Below are 14,392 nucleotides of genomic sequence, written 5' to 3'. Positions count from 1 at the left end.
AGGTCCACCAGTCTTGTTTACAGTATGGGTGGGAGACACTGGAAAAGAAAACTGAAAATCAGAAAGGAGAAGGCTATTTTGAGAGAATGCTGTGAAATAATTTCAAAGTAACTTATTGCAAGTTTGATAAGAAGTAAATAATTGTTGCAAAAATAGTTTAATGAGTTCAGTTCAGTCTCTCAGTCATGTCTGACTCTTCGCAACCCCATGGAGTGCAGCATGCCATGATTCCCTTTCCATCTCCAACTCCCAGAGCTTGTTCAAACTCATGTCCATTGAGTCAGTGATGCCATCCAACCATCTCATCCTCTGTCATCCCCTTCTCCTCCTGTCTTCAATCTTTCTCAGCATCAGAGATTTTTTAAATGAGTCAGTTCTTCACATCAGGTAGCCAAAGTATTGGAGTTTCAGCTTCAGCATCAGTCCTTCCAATAAATATTCGGGTCTGATCTTGTTTAGGATGGACTGGTTGGATCTCCTTGCAGTCCAAGGGACGCTCAAGAGGCTCTCCCAACAGCACAGTTCAAAAGCATCAATTCTTTGGTGCTCAGCCGCTTTCTTTATAGTCCAACTCTCACATCCATACATGACTACTGGAAAAACCATAGCTTTAACTAGATGGACCTTTGTTGGCAAACTAATGTCTCTGCTTTTTAATATGCTGTCTATGTTGACCAAGCTTTTCTTCCAAGGAGCATGCGTCTTAATTTCATGGTTGCAGTCACCATCTGCAGTGATTTTGGAGCCCCTCAAAAAAAGTCTCTCACTGTTTCCATTGTTTCCTCATCTATCTGGTATGAAGTGATGGGACTGGATGCCATGATCTTAGTTTTCTGAATGTTGCATTATAACCAAGCTTTTCACTCTCCTCTTTCACTTTCACCAAGAAATTCTTTAGTTTTTCTTTGCTTTCTGCCATAAGTGTGGCATCATCTGCATATCTGAAATTATTGATATTTCCCCCAGCAATCTTGATTCCAGATTGTGCTTCATTCAGCCTGGTATTTTGCTTGATGTACTCTGCATATAAGTTAAATAAGCAAGGTGACAATATATAGCCTTGACATACTCCTTTCCTGATTTGGAACCAGTCTGTTGTTCCAGGTCCAGTTCTAAATGTCGCTTCCTGACCTGCATACAGATTTCTCAGGAGGCAGGTAAGGGAGGTCTGGTATTTCTATCTCTTTAAGAATTTTCCACAGTTTGTTTTGATCCACACAGTCAAAGGCTTTGGCGTAGTCAATAAAGTAGAAGTAGATTTTTTTCTGGAACTCTCTTGATTTTTTGATGATGCAACAGATATTGGCAATTTGATCTCTGGTCTCTCTGCCTTTTTTAAATCCAGTTTGAACATCTGAAAGTTCATGGTTCAGGTACTGTTGAAGCCTGGCTTGGAAAATATTGAGCATTAATTTGCTAATATGTGAGATGAGTGCAGTTGTGTCGTAGTTTGAGCATTCTTTGGCATTGCCTTTCTTCAGGACTGGAATGAAAACTGACCTTTTCCTGTCCTGTGACCGCTGCTGAGTTTTCCAAATTTGCTGGTATGAGTGTAGCACTTTCACAGGATCATCTTTTAGGATTTGACATAGCTCAACTGGAATTCCATCGCCTCCACTAGCTTTGTTTGTAGTGATGCTTCCTAAGGCCCACTTGACTTCATATTCCAGCATGTCTGGCTCTAGGTGAGTGATCACACCATTGTGATTATCTGGGCCATGAAGATCTTTTTAATACAGTTCTTCTATACAAGAATACACATTCTTCCCACTTCTTAATATCTTCTGCTTCTGTTAGGTCCATACCATTTCTGTTCTTTATTGTGCCCATCTTTGCATGAAATGTTCCTTTGGTATCTTGAATTTTCTTGAAGAGATCTCCAGCCTTTCCCATTCTACTGTTTTCCTCTATTTCTTTGCACTGATCACTAAGGAAAGCTTTATCATCTCTCCTTGTTCTTTGGAACTTTGTATTCAAATGGTATACCTTTCCTTTTCTCCTTTGTTTTCACTTTAATGAGTAGGTGGTTGTAATCATACACACAAAAACAGATAGAAATGCATGTATACACATACTTTATGGTAACTATTCATGCTTTAGTAGGAAAACCAGATTATACAGAAGAACTGAAGATCAATTTACTTTCAAATACTTACTAATGAATACTATTTATAATAATTTGAAAATGTGATATTAAACCTATAAACTAGATTTGATAGTAAACTAAGAAAAGTACAAATATTTTGCATTTTCATATTTCCCATAGAAATCCTAATGTAGAATGAATGGCCCAAGATCTATGTAATGTACCAGTTTTGTTCTTTTTCTTTTCAGAGAGTTTTATTATTGAAATCCACAGATAATTATTATGGGTTCATTTGCAAAACCCAATTTAAAAATAATATTTTATTCAATAACAAAGCTATATGGTTAGAAAGTGCAAGTAAATAAGAGGTTTAAAAAATTAGTTAAAGTAACAAAAATTATTGTTTGAGGATATGATTGTAGACTTAAGATTCTAACTTACTTAATGGAAAATTACTAAAAATCTATGGAGAAATGGATGGATATATTGATGAAATTAGTAATTGAAAAAATTATGCCCTATTTGAATCTTCTGTTTTTCTATCTTTGACTCTTTTTCATTCTTGAAATACCACACTGACTAATCTGCTTGAATTATATATCTTAAGGATCAGAGGACATAGTCTGTTTGTTCTCATAAGTGGGCAATTGGCACTTTAGTTATCTTCTACGTTAGAAGCATATTCATTATTAAAAGTTAATTTGTAATTAGGTTTGTTTCTTTTTTGACCCCCTATGTAGACTGTTTCTGATACATTCCCATAATATACAATTTATTAGGTATATATGCTTGATAGTTTATATATGTATGTATATATATAAGATCTCCTGGAGTAGGAAATGGCAACTCACTCCACTATTCTTACCCGGAAAATTCCATGGACAGAGGAACCTGGCAAGCTAGAATCCATGAGGCCTCAAAGAGTTGAACATGACTGAGTAACAGATCACACATATTGTACATACCAGAAATGTTTCCCTAATGTAAAGTGTAATGTCTACATTTATTATAATATGTTTAAAAATCTATGCTAAGGTTTTCTTTATCACTTAAAATGAAATTAAATATTATGCCATTTCTTTTAAAATTTCTCTTCAAAAGATTTTCAGCTTTTATTATAGCAATTCATAATAAACATAAGTTTCATAAAATTGGCACCTATTTGGCTTACTTTCTAAAAATGAATGTATACATCATAAAGATTGTTTTCACTTTTTAATGAAGTTATGATACTTATATAAAAGTTATTTTTTAAAGGAGAAAATGCAAAAACTAAAAAGCCAAACCTTTAAACTTTGAAATGCATGAAAAATAATTAGAAATAATTAATAAATTATTTAGAAAAGCCTCAATATAGAGCTTAAAGTAAAATTTCATAGCAATACAAATATTTATAAAGAATCTCCCATGGATTAGATTTAGGGGAAAATATGCAAATGTGATCTATTCACTTCTCTATAACATCACAGCATTTTTTTTTATGGTGATGAATAAACCAATGAAAATTTAATACTAGACTGGATTCACTCTCATGGAGTCAGGGATTTGTACTGTGACAGGGAATTCAAGGGAATAATTTTGGCTGAAACAAATTTCCCTTCAGGTGCTATCTTTGAAAACATAGCTCTGCTTTGTCTCCATTATCTTCTGCTCTCATTATGGAAAAACTGGTTGTGTGAACTAGCACATCTTTGCCCTCACTTAATAGCTATTAAATTTATGTTTATTAAAAAATAACTTTACCATCTCTAGGAAATAATATACTTGGTAGTACGGTGCAGGACAGCACCAGCAAGACAAAGAAGGTTGATCTTTATAAGGAGATATACTTTTGCTTGTGGGTGACAAAAATTCAATTTAATTCAATTTAGGCTACATATATATATATATATATATATATATATATATATATATATATTTGACCCAAGAACTAAAACCGTCTGAAGAGCAAGAAGATCCCAGAGACCAAGGCGGGGGGAAATGCCAGCGTTCTTCCCATCTTAGGGGGAAGAAGCCTCTCTCTGCATGCAGATTTTATTTTTTCCATCTAGGCCACATCTTCACAACCTCACTAGCAGATAGAAAAGATTTCTTTGGTTCCAACTTTAAAGTTCCTAGAGAAGGAATTTGAATGATGTAGAAGTGGGGGAGGTAATATTCCCATCCCCGCTGCCATGGAAACAGAATAATCTTCATTAACCATTCCCTCAAGAGCCCTGAAGCCACTTCCCTGGTGGCTCAGATAGTAAGGAGTCTGCCTGCAATGCAGGAGACCAGGGTTAGATTCCTGGGTTGGGAAAAATCCCCTGGAGAAGGAAATGGCAACCACTCCAGTATTCTTGCCTGGAGAATCCCATGAACCTAAGAGTCTGGCAGCCTATACAGTCCATGGGTCACAAAGAGTCAGTCATAACTGACCGACTTCACTTTCACTTCAAGAACCATATGACATGGAGTCAAGCCATTTTTGCCTTACAGAAAGGAAGGCAGCTTGGCAAAATTTATTAACTACTTAAAAATATACTTATATTTGTATCAAGTAGAATAAAAAGCAATTTCACACTCTGTAGCTATTTTAAGGCTTAGTAATTTTCTAACAAAAACATTTTGGAAATGGTGAGATTGAGTCCCAGAAGGCTTAAGTAATTTACAGAGTTAACACACATAGTAAATACCAGAACTTAGACTAGTAACTTAGAGCTTAGAATTTGAAATTCATGTTCACATCACATTCAGATATACATGACTGTGGATTCACAAATATTTTAATATTAGAGACTAAGTATTAATTGTACAAAGGAATAATGTTCAAAGAAAACTTAAATAACTTGAGCTGAATGCCAGACATTTAAAAAATCTCTTCCAACTACTTCTAACCATCAGATCCCTCTAACCACTACCTATTTTCTCTGTAGTCCAAGTAGTATCTTCTAATGATGAATGATTTGATTTCAGAGTGAATTTCCTCTCTTACAAGATTTCATAAAAGACAGCAATTCTGCAGAAGTAAACATTGTGAAAGCATTTAGATGAAGACATTCTTTTTAAGAGAATAAATATAAAGACTGTATGTTTCCTTTATATAATATATAAATATCCACATGCCTTATAATTAATGTCTAGAATGATTACAAAAACTTTGGCTGCAGATGGTTAGGTGAACATTAATGGTCATGAGTACTGGAATGAATCATATTCCCAAACTTCCTTTTTACCTCTTTACTCATAAAAATTTTCACAAGCTCCAAATATCTGAAAAGTTTCAGTTTGAACCCTGACCCAATTACAAAATGAAGGTTAGCCACTAGAACACAGAAAATATACAGGTTGATGCATTGGGGTCTGTTTTTTTTTTTTTTTTTTCCCTCAATTCTCCTATTCTTCATTCCTTTAGCCCACTGGACTGTCCCCTTCTCTATTGCTAGGAATTTTCCACATTTTTATTTTTCTTCACTCCCACTGGAAGGTCTATTGTAAATTCCTTTTCTGCTCTTATTTTCAGGCTCAAATTGCCTGGTTATTTATGATAATATTTACCAGAAAGAAACTACATATTCTTTTTCATCATGTAACTTTGATCTGTAATTATGTTGATAATAACCTTTTGCTTTATTCTATGTATGTGATACTTTGCTACTAGATATAAGGGTAAAAATAATCCAGACTTATTTTATTGCATAATATTATGGAATGTGTATTATCTGTTTGAAGAAAGTCACCAAGTAGAATTAAAGTTGAATAAAAAAGAAGTCTAGTATCAATAAGAAATGCATTTAGTTGTTTCATTTGTTATGTTTAAAGGCACATGTTCTATCGTGTATGTGTGTTTCAATTTGAGTAATTTCTTTTGATTTGTCTTCAAGTTATTTGAATTTTTTTCTCCTTTGTGTCACATCTATTGATGAGATCACAAGAGGTATACGTCATTTCTGATAGTAAAATCTTCTTCATTTCTCAGTTCAATTCAATCACTCAGTCATGTCCGACTCTTTGAGGCCTCATGGGCTGTAGCACACAAGGCCTTTCTGTCCATCACCAACTCCCAGAATTTACTCAAACTCATGTCCATTGAGTTGTTCCATCCAACTATCTCACCCTCTGTTGTCCCATTCTCCTCCTGCCTTCAATCTTTCCCAGCAGCAGGGTCTTTTCCAATGAGTCAGTGCTTTGCATCAGGTGGCCAAAGTATTGGAGTTTCAGCTTCAACATTAGTCCCCTCAATGAATATTCAGGACTGATCTCCTTTACGATAGACTGGTTTGATCTCTTTGCAGTCCAGGGGATTCTCAAGAGTCTTCTCCAACACCACAGTTCAAAAGCATCAATTCTTTGGAGCTCAGCTTTTTTTATAGTCCAACTCTCACATCCACACATGACTACTGGAAAAACCATAGCTTTGACTAGATGGGCCTTTGCTGGGAAAGTAATGTCTCTGCTTTTTAATATGCTGTCTAGGTTGGTCATAACTTGTCTTCCCAGGAACAAGTGTCTTTTAATTTCATGGCTGCAGTCACCATCTGCAGTCATTTTGGAGCCCCCCCCAAAATAAAGTCTCTCACTGTTTCCCCATCTATTTGGCATGAAGTGATGGGACTGGATGCCATGACCTTAATTTTCTGAATGTTGAGCTTTAAGCCAACTTTTTCACTCTCCTCTTTCACTTTCATCAAGAGGCTCTTTAGTTCTTCTTTGCTTTCTGCCATAAGGGTGGTATCATCTGCATATCTGAGGTTATTGATATTTCTCCTGGCAATCTTGATTCCAGCTTATGCTTCATCCATCCCAGAATTCTCATGATGTACTCTGCATATAAGTTAAATAAACAGGGTTACAATATACAGCCTTGACAAACTCCTTTCCCAAATTGGAACCAGTCTGTTGTTCCATGTCCTGTTCTAACTGTTGCTTCCTGACCTGCACACGGGTTTCTCAAGAGGCAGGTAAGGCATTTCGTTTGATGCTTCCTTACAATTTTTTACACTGTTGATGTTGATAGTGTGGCTCAGGTTTTCCTTAGAGCCTTTCACACTGTGGGGAGAGAGCAAATTAGCCAAGATGACATGTTCAGGCTCTCTCACACCACGTTTTGCAAATAATGAGGATGGGACAACTGAGATCATTTGTAGCACTGTGCATGCATGTGTCACGAGGTACTCACTTGATCATGGGACACTGTGTGGTATGCATACATGTGAGCTCCACCTAGAAGGAAGTAGCTTTTTATTGCTGCATCATGGCTATGTCCATTGGGCCAGCCATTAGAGGACGGACTATAGACTGTCTACTGCTCTAGCTGCTGCATCATCCAGGAGAGGATCCTGCTATGGCTGTTGTCAGCCAGGAGAGGTTGTGTTGTGTTAGGTTACCCTATGGCTGCTGCATCAGCCAGGAGAGATCTGCAGTCCCTGTAGTTCCTGTGGCTTCTTGAGTTGCCTTCCATCCTCTTAGCTTGTGCCTTGCCTACCCTGGGTTCTGTAAACAGTACAAAGAGTGTAGCAAGACAGCTGGGGTCACAAACAGGATGAAAAGCAATACACACACATTAATCATAATTATTTTACCATCCATATTAGATAGCTCTAATGTCTCTGTTTATCACTGTGTGTTCTGACATTTTTGTTTTTCATCTTTTCTCCCTTTGTAATGTAAAGTTGTTATTTGTTATTTAAAGTCTATTATTCTGGTGGCAGGGATGTCTTATTTCAATTAGCCTAAGGTATTGGCACATTCTGTCCCAGGGAACTCATGGATGTGGTGCTCTTGGTTCTACTCTTTTTTTTTTAGTTACAGATTAGTTATAGTTACAGGTTTAATTATAGTTATGAGTCCAGTGTATAATCCTGCTTCTCCACCAGGAATAGGATTTTTTCCTTTATTTCATTTCCCAAGAGCTATGAGTTTTTACCAGTGACCAAGAAAATCATAATCTGTTTCCCTTTCCTGCTCAAATTCAAACTCCCCACTGCATAGTGTATAGGCAAGATGAATTTGGGTAGAGTTTCTTGCCCTCTTCATACAACTGTTTTTTCCTCACCCAAGGTCACTACAGTGGGTAATTATCAGCATTCTTTCCTGCCTTTTTCTGTGAAAATCCAGTAAGTTTCACAGAGAAAGAAGAATAAACAAAATTGGCTGTCATTAATTTAGCAGGTTCTTGAATTTCACAGTGTCCCACTAGCTCAATTTTCAAGTGCAGCAAGGTCATCAATGATTCTAGTTGAATTTTGTTTACCTGTGTTCAGTTGCATTATTATACACTACCTGAGTAAGTGCTTCCATTTCATCTCTCCCTATAGGTTTTCATTTCTGTTTGATTTGAGACTAGTTGTTAACTCTGTGACCTAAGATCTTAATGTATTGAAAAAAGAATTTGAAATTATTTTAGAGTTTCTTTGTGGCAGGGTGAGAGCAGCACTCCTAGCTCTCTATATCAAGCAGTGGGGCCAGAGGTACTCATTATAATTAACCTAAGAACATAGTTTCAATTCATGGTTAGGAAGTTAGGCAGTTTTTGAAGATGATTTATAGGTTTCTCAGTCCAGAATATAATTCTCTGCCTTTGCGATCTAAGATCCCAAAAGTTTAAATATATCTCTAGCCCAGAAAACTCTCTTATGTGTATATATTGTCTTTCCACTAAATACTTGAATTGTATTCATAGACATACTATATGCTAGGACTTAAAATGTGAACACCAAACTTCTTGATTATTTGTCCATGAACTGAGACATCCCACAGTGTTCTCACTAGTATTTTACTTCAGTTCAGTTCAGTCTCTCAGTCATGTCTGACTCTTTGTGACCCCATGGACTGCAGCATGCCAGTCCTCTCTGTCCATCACCAACTCCCGGAGTTTACCTAAATTCATGTCCATTGAGCCGGTGATGCCATCCAACCATCTCATCCTCTGTCCTCTTCTCCTCCTGCTTTCAATTTTTCCCAGCATGAGGGTCTTTTCCAATGAGTCAGTTCTTTGCATCAGGTGTCCAAAGTATTGGAGTTTCAGCTTCAACATTAGTCTTTCCAATGAACATTCAGGACTGATCTCTTTTAGGATGGGCTGGTTGCATCTCCTTTCTGTATTTTACTACCCATAAATAATACAAATATTGCTATAATTTAGTATAAATACATTTATTGGGAGAGTCACATTAACTGAACATTAATGCAAATAAGCAAACAATTATGAACTTTGTTGGGTTGTTTCAAGGAAAGCTACAGGCAAAATGAAGGGAGTATCATGGAATTCTTTGCTTAAGGAGAAGGACATGTCTTACAGACTTAGAGTAGTCCCATGGGGTTTGTTTCAGAGAACATTAGGGCAATGGAATGAGGGAGAGTGGGAGGAATAGGTAAAGGTAGGTTCTTTATATATGCATATGTATGTGTGTGTATATATATATTTATATTTATGTTTATATTTTGCAACAGAATTCCTTTAGTATTCTAAAGGATTCATGTCTAAATGTGTGGTGTTTGAGTAGATTGTACAATTTCAGGTTTTAAATAGCATATTTAGAATCTACTACATCATTATTACAAAGAAGTCTTCTACTTCCGTGGGTTCAATTTTTACATGATGAACTTTTAGGCAATTAAACCAATATAATTAAGACAAAAATTTTACCATCATTTTGAACAATTGTCCATCAGCTAAAATTAATATATCTCAAGCATAAACATACTGGTTCTGTATGTCAATTAGCTGTCTAATTTTGGCATCATCATCATCTTTGGCTCTAAAGTAGCTTTTCCATATACATAGTATTTTGCTGCATTTGATCTTGCAGACATGCATGCTCAGTTGCTTCAGTCATGTCCAACTCTATGCAGCTCTATGGACTGTAGCCCACCTGGCTCCTCTGTCCATGAGATTCTCCAGGAAGGATACTGGAATGGGTTGTCATCCCAAGATCCTCCTCTAGGGGATCTTCCCAACCTAGGGATTGAATCCACATCTCCTGCATTGCAGGCAGTGGATCTTATTAGGCTCTAAAAATTAAAAGAAAATAAAAAGTGAAATTGCTGATAAGAATTTTAGGCATCAACAATGAAATACAGTTGTATTATGTATAGGTCCCATAAGTATATTATCCCTAATCTCAAACCAATCTTAGTTCTCAAGCAACCTGTGTTTAATTTCAAGGAAAAAGAAATCCAGGAATATTACAAAATAAGCTGTGAAAACAAATATTAACTGAGTGATTATCAGATAAATAAACAAAAATATTTATTTTATATACAAGAAGCTGAACTACTTGTTAGTGAAAAAATTAAATTGTTAGGGATTATTGAGGGGGAAAGTTGGAAGATAAAAATCAAACACACATACTTAGAATATGAATTTGGGCACTCCCTACAGAATGAGAAGTTTTAATAATTTGTGAACGACTTACATTGTTGGTTAGATTGGTTTTACTCTAGGTTTGAGGGGGAATTTCCTCCTCCCTTCCTTAATATTATCTTTGCTACTATTTTGAATGCTTTTTTTTTTTTTATAGCCATTAGTGTGGTAAAATAAAGTATGGTACTTCAGTCATCAATCCAAAAATCCAAAACATTCCCATACTGAGTTAAGAATAAAGCATTTTTTAAAAAGCAACATTGATAATTTTTATGCACAATGAAGCTTTAAGAGTCACAGTTCTAAAAAGTTTAAATTGGAATGGAAACTCAATAAAAGATGCCAAGAAAGAAAAGAAACCATTATAGTTTTGTCTATCACTAACTTAAGATCACTTCTGTAGTTTACCAGGGAATTAACTAACGAGTTCAAAACCAAGCTAGTAATGAAGAATTTATTTGTTCTTGACCTTATTCTGGGTAGATGGTTGAGCTGAGGCAAGATTCTTTAGCCTAAACACTAATGATGACTCCTCAGAATGTGGCCCTTCTACAAAACATAAAATATTTTCAATTGAGCTCTGGAATTCTATATTTTTACAAACTCAAAAGCCAACAAAAGAGTTTAACTATAAATAAATAAATGTAGAAACTATTAATAATAGCTTGTAAATCCTAAAATTGAGAGACAAATGAATTTTAGCTATCTAACCTGAATCAAGATCAAGTAGGAGACTGTTTCCATACATATTGCAAACAATAAACAATTAACTATTCTTTAATTGAAAAGGGGGGCGTATGATCTGTTTGTTACACACACACACACACACACACACACACACACATACACTCATATTTCACAGTTAATGAGATATTTCATTATGGCTGTTTAACAAGAGCTTTTTATGCTTAATCAAAGCATTTAATGCACTTCTAAGGGTATTCCACTTAGCAGTAGGTTGATTGGGAACTGCCTTCAGGGACCTCTGAGTTTACACCCATTTAAAATTTGGTTTATGAAACTTGTTCTGCATATTGCATGCTAATATAGGCTGTATTTTTTGTAATTATAACAAGGATATTGGGAATTCTTAATTAAATATTCAAGAGGTTTCTTAACTTCTTGTGGCATAAGCAATTAAGAGAGAGATTTCTTCAGGAAATCAGAAAGATCATTGGAATGAGCTTCATTTTGTCAAGTGAGTCTGATAATTAAACTTATTAATGATTTTATTGATTAATATTTAAACTCTTTATATATTAATCATGATTTCTATTTTGAGAATTTTCTCTGACCCTTGAGCTAATTGACTTTATATCTTTTCCTATATCATATTTATAAAAATCCAGTGAGATAGTTATTACTGCTTCTATTTTACAAACAAATGGAAGCTTAGACATAAAGTAATTTTGAGAAAAGACACACAAATAGTAAATGGTAGAATTATAAACTTATTCCTAATGTATTTGACTCCTAAGCCAATGTTCTGGACAACAATAACTAAAAATTCCAGAAGACAAATTCCTCATTATTCTTTCCACTGATTATCTTCCTTCTGTGCTCAGGAACTAATTTATTATAGTTATCTTGGCTTTTTACTAGGATTCAGCCTCAGAAATTTTCACTGTTTGAATTTGTGGGGGCTTATAGAGTTTCCTTGCTACTCTGAAGTTAAATAGAGAAAATAAAATTAGTATGTTGCTATTTAAAATTCTACAAATATTTTTGCATATTTCAAACAGTAGTGTATATTTGTATAGCTGTGGTTCTTTCAGAAATCTTAAGTGAATGAATACTTTTTATGGAGAATTATATGTATAGTAAAATTTTTATTTAAGAAGTATATACACAAAATTCAATGTTATTGCAGAATAGCTGTAAAATAAAATTAAGTATTAAAACTATATAAAAAAAAAACCCTGAATTATCCCACATGTGTGTGCTGTGTGCTAGGTCTCTTCAGTTGCGTCCCAGTCTTTGCAACCCGTTGGATAGTGGCCACCAGGCTCATCTTTCCATGGGATTCTCCAGGCAAGAATAATTGAGTGGGTTGTCATGCCCTTCCTCAGCAGATCTTCCCAACACAGGAATCAAACCCCTGTCTCATGCATTGGCAGGTGGGCTCTTTATCCCTAGCACCACGTGGGAAGCCCTGATTGTGCCATAATTGAGAAAAATTTCACTGTTGGTAGCCAGCTCATATCTTGTGGCATGTGGGCTATCACTGACAAGCCAGTTGTTTTTCTGTTCAAGAACTGCAACTTTTCCACCATATGACCTGGGGGCCTGATGTCACAGGTGCTTTGCTCCAGGGCGACTTTTCATTTCTGTTCCTGTCATGCTCTTTTAAAACACAGACTCCATGCTGCTAAAAAAAGAAATAGCATTTTATTTTCCTCAGAAAAAAGAGAAATGGGTTTCTCTTTCTCTTGATTTCAATACTTTTAAAAGTGCCTTGTAATAGATCATGAAGGTCTCAGTGTTGACTTTTTATGTATTTCACCTAGAAGTATTCCCTCCCTAGTTTTCATGAATTCTCCTGATGGAGATATATTTGGAAGGGGTATTAGCAACAACTATCAATTCGTAGGGATGAACCACCTTCATACTATTCTCAAGGTAATTGCTGAGGCTAGTTAAATATGCCAGATTGTTTCTTTTCTCAGCGTAAGCCATTCTCATAGAGCATGGAGGTCCCCTTATCTGTGTTTGATTCCATCAATTTCCACTCCAAGTGCACACATATATTTCTGAATCCTAAACAGCTTATTTATAAACATTAACACAAAACTGTTTTATTAAACATATATTTAAAAATAATCAATGAAATAGTTAACATCTTGTAAGACTAATCAATTTAAAAGAAAAAAGATACAAATTAAGTTGAAAAAATATAATGCTAGATACATAAGAGAAAAATAAAATAACTGTGTGTTATAACCAAAACTAAAATCTTTGAAAATATTGGTAATACACATAAAACTATCAATATTTGCAATATGTCATGAAATCAATACAATGAAAGAAAATAAAACTGTTATTAAAGAACCATCCTTACATATTTTGACTGTGAATTAGGGTTTATATTTCCTTGCAAAAATAGCAGTTAGATAGTTTTATTGTTCCAGTACATAAATGAATGGTTATTTAATAAATGATTTTTAGCTTGTTCTTTAGTTTAAGTGTGACATATGAGTTTACTGACAGCAAATACATTTTTTAATGGCATTTAAATTCCCATCCATTATATGAACACACATAATTTAACTAGTATTTTTAATTTCCTGTATTTTGATTTTATAATAATGCTTACCAGAAAATTTCTATAAAGTCTTTTGTTCATCTATATAATTAACCACATTTTGCACTATCACCAATATAGTATGAACAAGCATATTCATCTAGAATTTCAACAAACTTGGCCTTACTTTTTTGTATCTTCTTATTGTTTTTCCCTTATTACTATTTATTATTTGTATGGTGAACTTACACTCGAGCTAATGAAATTCTTTGTACCTCGCCAAAAATTGCCTAAATTGGAGAAGAGAAAAGATCCTACAATTTATTTAAGGTATAATGTAGTAGGTTGAAAAGATTCAGAACATGATCTCATATGCTAGTGGGTTCTTTGTATATGTAATGAGTTAAGAATCTTTATGTTTAATCATCCCTGCTTTAACAGAATGGTACCCAAATCCAATGACTTGATGTCCCTATGAAAAGAAAAGCAAACATAAAGAGATAGAAGAATGTCATCTGGAGACAAAAACTGACTAGTGTAATGATGCCACAAATCAAGGAATGGCTAGGACCACAAGAAACCAGAAAATAAAAGAATATTTGCCTAGAACTTTCAGAAGGAGTGTGTCCCAGCTAATAATCCCAGATTTCAGATTTCTAGATTTCAGACTGTGAAACAATAAATTTTTGTTATTTTTAACTCTCAAAATCTGTGGTAATTT

The sequence above is a fragment of the Odocoileus virginianus genome, chromosome 2 (assembly GCF_023699985.2).
Source record: "Odocoileus virginianus isolate 20LAN1187 ecotype Illinois chromosome 2, Ovbor_1.2, whole genome shotgun sequence".
Taxonomy (NCBI): Eukaryota; Metazoa; Chordata; class Mammalia; order Artiodactyla; family Cervidae; genus Odocoileus; species Odocoileus virginianus.
This window is presented reverse-complemented; position numbering follows the sequence as displayed.